The sequence below is a fragment of the Pan troglodytes genome, chromosome 2, assembly GCF_028858775.2.
Source record: "Pan troglodytes isolate AG18354 chromosome 2, NHGRI_mPanTro3-v2.0_pri, whole genome shotgun sequence".
Lineage (NCBI taxonomy): Eukaryota > Metazoa > Chordata > Mammalia > Primates > Hominidae > Pan > Pan troglodytes.
The window spans coordinates 174649253-174655690 of record NC_086015.1 but is presented as its reverse complement, the minus strand read 5'-3'; the positions used below and the strand labels follow the sequence as shown (position 1 = coordinate 174655690).

At 37.7% G+C, this 6438-nt stretch overlaps 1 non-coding gene across 1 annotated transcript; it reads left to right on the top strand.

Moving 5' to 3' along the window:
* The first annotated feature begins 5444 nt into the window (after positions 1-5444).
* Positions 5445-5551, top strand: LOC112208718 (U6 spliceosomal RNA). Its single transcript, XR_002943295.1, has one exon. It is a non-coding gene; the product is annotated as a U6 spliceosomal RNA (small nuclear RNA).
* Positions 5552-6438: the final 887 nt, after the last annotated feature.

The following is a 6438-nucleotide window of genomic DNA, read 5'->3' as shown; positions in this document are numbered from 1 at the left end:
AAGTCATGGGATGCTCCTCTCCTGACTTTTCATGTAATTGATTCCTGTACCTCTTTCAGAATTCCACTTCTGCAGTGTAAACTTGGAGCCATGACCACCAGGTTTCCCTGCTTTATCACTAAGGTCTAACACTTGGTGCTTCATGACAGTAATGAATACAAGTGTTAATGTCTGAACCAAAGAAAGTGGGTTAAAGAGATTGATAACATTGAGTTTAGTTCTCAGCCACGCCACTTGCCAACTGTGTTTTCATAGGCAGGTTATTACTTAACCTTTCTGAGCCTCAAATTAGGGATAAGAGACTCTACCTCACTTTTTAGGGATGAAAGTACCTACATAGGGTCCACCACATTGTAGATGCTCAATAAGTAAAAGATTGCAATGGGCAAATTGCTAGAGGAAACATCCCAAATTCTGGCAAGGTATGGTTCTATCTTATATTCCAAAATGTGCAGAAGAGGAAATATGGAATAAGCCAATTCTATTTGTCTGCAATTGTCAGGAAGGCATCATAAGACCAGTTTTCACTACTGCATGTTCACCTTTCAGGCTCCTACCATCTCACCAAATTCATTTCCTTCTTTGTCTGAAGGTGGGTTTTTAAAGTACAGCCCATATGTCAGCATGATGTTGATTAGATGTCACCTTACATTCCTAAATAAAACAAAAGCATATTGCAGTAGGTTCAGTGTATCTCCCCCAAAATATATGTCTAGACCTAAACCCTGATCTTATTTGGAAATAAGGACTTTGCAGATGTAATAAAGTTAGAATGAAAAAGCATGAAAATTACTATTCATAGAAGTAAAGAGAGGGGAAAAGAGGATAAGCAAGAGGAGAACACACAAGAGATGGGAGCAAAGGAAAGCCATAAAAGCAAATGTGGGTAACAGCTGGCAGTGTTGGACAGATCCGGCTTCCAGCTTAGTGAAATCAGGTGGGGCTGACTTGACAGTTGCTGCAGGGGACAGGTGTCATGAAGTCTGCCTGCCTAGGACAATTGCAAAGGTCATACAAGGTCAAGGCAGAAGCCAGAGCTGGAAATGCCCATGTTAGGCTCTTGTCAGGCATTTGATCATTTTTCCATCTTACATCTCACGAAGACTCTGGGTTTGCTTATGCTTGTAAAGGGCTAGTTTGGCACACAGATGGAATTTCTACCTAATCCTGGAAAGCTGTGCTTCATGTAAGTTTACATTATCAATCTGTAACTCCCCTCATCAGCCACTACTGCATCACCCTATTTGTGTATTACCTATGGGGATTTGGGTTATTCCTTCCTCCCGACCTTTTATATACTGATTGGAGGCCAAAACCCACAGGCAGGCCGGATTCACCAGGGGTCAGGGCTGGATAAACAGAGCAGCAGTGTGGAAGTACCATTGGCCACTCACAGAGAAGCACAGAGAACTGGTGTAGGATCTGTTATTGCAAATAACTGTGGTTCCTTCCCTATTACCTCAGATAAGGGAGATAAAACTATGGCCCACATGCAGTTTTAACTAAAATTTCAACCTGTACATGGCTATTTTTGAAAGACTCGGGCCAAGAGCTGATTCTAAAATGTTATTTAGAAATTATTCTTGAGGTCCCTCTCTGTGCAGCACTCTGGACTAAGTCTATGGGACTTAGAGTCAGAGATCATGACTGTTAGAGGCTCATAATTTGGTGTGGAAGAACAAGCCATGTGAATGAATATTCAAACACAAAGGTGGATGAAGGGGCAGGAAGAGGCCAATGGGAAGGCAGGTGACGGAAAGGTCAGTCATATGTACACAGGTGGTTTTTGAGTGCTCACTCTGTGCCAGGGGCTGGGGAGACAAAGAAGAAGAAGCAATAAGAAGAATAAGGGTCTTCCATTGGGAGGATCAGAGTCAGAATATGTTCAACGTACACAGCGGTTTCTAGCAACGTCTCTCCTGCCCCCTTTATCCACCCAGTTCTCTGTCTCTGATCACTCTAACCTATTATTTTCCCCCACAGACTTCATTCTCTGAAACAATCTTGCTCATTTATTTGGTCACTTGATAATAGTTTTAGTTTCTCCACTGGAATGTTAGCTTCATAAGAGCGTATTCTATACTAGCCCCAGTCCCTAGAATGGTGCCTGGCCACTAAGAGTTACTCAGTGAATGTCGACCAAATGAGATGTAGCCGAATAGGAATCACCGAGGCCAGTAATGAAAGGGATTAAGGGCATTGGGTTTGGATCCAGACTATCTGGGTTCAGACTTCAGCTCCTCCATTTACTCACTGTTTTACTTTGATCTAGTTACTCTACCTTTCTATGCCTCAGTTTCCCTTAATGCCTAATATTACCAGCCTCGTAGGATTGTTAGGAGGATTGAGTGAGTTAATACACATAGTAAAAAGCACTTAAATCAGAGGCTAGCTAACATTTTCTTAAAGAGCCAGTTGGTACATACTTTGGGCATTGCACGCTATGTGGTCTCTGTTGCTACCACTCAGCTCTACCTTCTGTGTTGTCACACAAAAGCAGGTGTAGACAACACATAAACAAATGTGTGGCCCAATTCTAATTACAATATTAAGAATTATAGCACGATGTAACATAACCTATAAGAACTATAGCACAAAATAATATTCTGTTGGCCAGGGAACTAGAAGTCTTTCTTTTGTGATTCCAAAGCCTCTGAGCCACAGTTTAGTCATCTGTACCATGGAGATAATAACTACGCTTTGCTACCTCACTGGGTTATTTGGTGATTGCATAAGATAAAAGATTAAATGAAAAGTACAAATGTACTGTGTACAAATAAGGCAAAGTGCTCTATAAAAATGGTTCTATAGTGCTGTTTGGATCCAAGATTGTCACGCAGTAGGTAGGTCAGATATTATTACACCCATTTTACAGATGAGGATGCCAGAGACATTAAATGACTCATCTGAGGTCACACAGCTGATAAATGAAAGACCTAAATTGGAACCCAGACAATTTTTATTCTAGCACAGTGTCCTTAACAACACAGTCGGACTCCCCACACACTGAACAGAAACCTTATGCTACAGAGTTTCTCTTGGGATTTTTCTCCTTTACCTTTCTTTCACATGAGTATACCATTTCTCTAGGCACATCCCATACCAAAGGATTCCATAAGTCCTGCAGCACTTGCTTCTTGTCCTTATAGTTATCAAGAAATAATTATATATATTCAAATTATATATTCAGCCCACACTTTGTCTTGTCAAAAAAAAAAAAAAGGAAACGAAACATTCAGTGGCATGCCTGTTCCTTAATTAGCTTTCATGCAAAAGAGAAAAGTTCACAACGTATTTCTATCCCTATTCCCCTTGCCCTGCAGTACCCCAACACACACATTTGTAAGAAACACAAAAGTCTGGTCAGTTTGTATGTGGGTTGAGTTGTGTATGTTGTGTTACTGTAAGAAACTTACTTGGCCTAAGTCTATAATAACAAAGAGTTGAACCTTTTGTTGTTGATGAAGACTTCCTTTACTTTTGATTAGGATGCTGGAGGCCTGCAAGTATGGAAACTCAAGATCCCAGCTTTGAGCTACCATGTGAATAGAGCTTACAACCGTACTGCCAGCTAAATGCCTGTGAGGGAACGATCCAAGTGCTAGATATTTTTTAACCTATCAAAATGGCTAAAATTAAAAAGACTACCAATACCAAGTATTGGCAAGAATCTAGGGAAACAAGAACTCTCTTACATTGCTGGTGGGAATGTAAAATGGTATGGCCATGTTGGAAACAGGTTGGCAGTTTCTTAAAAAATTAAACTTACACTTCCCATATGACTCAGCAAATCCATTCCTAGATATCTATCCAAGGGAAATAAAAATATATATCCACACAAAGATTTGTATGCAAATACTCATAGCATCATTATTCATAATAGCCAAAGTCTGGAAACAACCCAATGTCCATCAACTGCTAAATGGATAAACAAAATATTGTGTTTCCATACAATAGAACACTACTCAGTAATAAAAAGAATGAATTACTGATACATGTAACAACATGAATTAATCTCAAAAACATCATGCTAAGTGAAAGGAGACAGATATAAAATAACATATGCATACAGTTCCATTCATATAAAATCTCTAACAAAAGCAAAATTATGCAGCAATAGAAAACAGATTGAAGGGCTGGGGTGTGAGCAGGAATGAACTACAAAAGGGAATGAGAGAACTTTTGGGGGATGTTGAAAGTATTCCAAATTTTAATTGTGGTGATGGTTACATAACTGTATAAATTTGCTAAAACTCATATAACTGTACACTTTAAATGGATGAATGTCAAGGTATATAAATTATACTTCAATAAAGCTATAAAACAGAAGTGTTGAATATTTTTTAAGTTCTGTTATATTTTTCTTTAAAAATGTATATGTTTATTTTAGAATGTGTGAAAGGTATAAAAATGAAAAATAAAAACCCTAATCTCACCTGCCAGAGATAACTACCACCAAGGTTCTTTAATGAGTTAATATTGAAAACACTATTATACCCTAATAGTTTTCACCTAACGTTACATCCTGAGCATTTTGCCATTTTAAATTATTCAAACCTATGATATTTAGTGGCTATATAATATTACATTATGTGTGCTATGGTAGTAGATTTACCAATTCTCCTTTAGTAGACATTTAGATATTTACAATTTTTATTCCTATGAAGCTAAATTCTGAAAGTGTAAATAAGGTCCAAAGTTTATGGATGATTTTTGAGGTGCTTCATAAATACATATTTCTAAATTGCTTTTCAGAAATATTTCATAATCAGTGTAAGAGAGTGATCATTGCACTGTTACTTGGCAGCACTATTGTTTTCTTTCTTTATATATTTAAATATTTTTAATTACTTGTATTTCTGGTGAGATTAATTCTTTCTAAGGTACTACCGTGGTCACTGGGGCTGTTTACACATATTCCAGTTCATCTCCCTTTGGAAATACAACAGGTTTGGACTCTTCTCTCCTTTTGAAATTATGCTTGACCATGGGACTTGCTTTGGCCAATGAAATATGAATAAAGTGACATGTCACTTCTGGCCCAAAACTTTAGGAGCCAGTGCACAATTTTCCACATTTCCCTATTTTGTGCGTGTGTGATGATGAGAGTGTGAATTGAGATGGAGCTTCTGTCAGCCTGGGGCCCTAAGAGACCTGGATGACCTTGGCTCCCCAGTCAACCCACACTGGGAGGTAGCATGAGTAAGAAATCAATCTTATTGCATCACTGAAATTCAGGGCTGGTTGTCACTGAAGCATAATTGAGATTATCCTGACTGATATGATTCCATGTATTTTTGTATAACAATATGGCGAAAAATTGATCAATGTCCTTTCACTTTAGGAAAATGCATAAATTGATATGAGGGCTGTGTGATTCTGAGACAAAGGGAAAACATATGTCTTCATAGTCAATGATTTTTCAATTTAAAAATAATATTGCAGTGCTTGCTTCAGCACCACATATACTAAAATTGGAATGACACAGAGAAGATTAGCATGGTCCCTGTGCAAGGATGACATGCAAATTCTTGAAGCATTCCATATCTTTTTAAAAAAGAAAATAATATTGTAATGTATTTCTACAAGTAAAGTGAAGAAAGGAAATTATATGATTCATAGGAATAAAGTAAACCATGAGTTTTGTGAAAATGGCACCAAAAATTCAGAAAGAAAGGGAAAAGTCAACTGAGACTCTAAGTTGATTCGTTCCTGTTTTGTTTTGTGTCCTTCTACTGGTGTTACCCAGACAACACTGCATGCAATGTGGCTGAACAGGTGCAACCTTGCACTGCTGCGATAAGAAAAGGTATTTAGAAGTGTTACACAAGACATGTTATGACAATCCAGCTTCTGCCAGTGAATGGAGCATTTTGTGTTTGGATCCCAAAGAAGAAGTTACTCTTCTTGTCAAAGGAAAGAAGCTAAATTATCCTTCCCAAGGCCACACATAGGCAGAAACATATACAGGATGCAGAAGGTCAGGTAGAACCACAATGGCAGGGAAACAGAGGCTTAATAAGGAGATAACATTCTGCCAATCATATTTGTGGACAGACCAGAAATATTCTAGCATAGGGATTAAGGACCCCAAAGAAGTGACTTCTCAGAACAAGTAGGCTTAAGATTTGGGGCCAGAATCTAAACAGAATCTACAGAACTTGTACAATGCAAGGAGAAAAATACCAAATGGCTAAGCAATCTCACCTTTAAAAATGATAACAGAACTCTCTCCTAAATAGTATTCTTTGTTGGTATACATAAAATGCTATGTGTATATACACATATACATACATATGTATATATACATGTTATGCATATGTATATATGTATACATATGTATATATACATAAATGTTATGCGTATATACATATGTATACATACATAAATGTTATGCATGTATACATATGTATACATACATAAATGTTATGCGTGTAT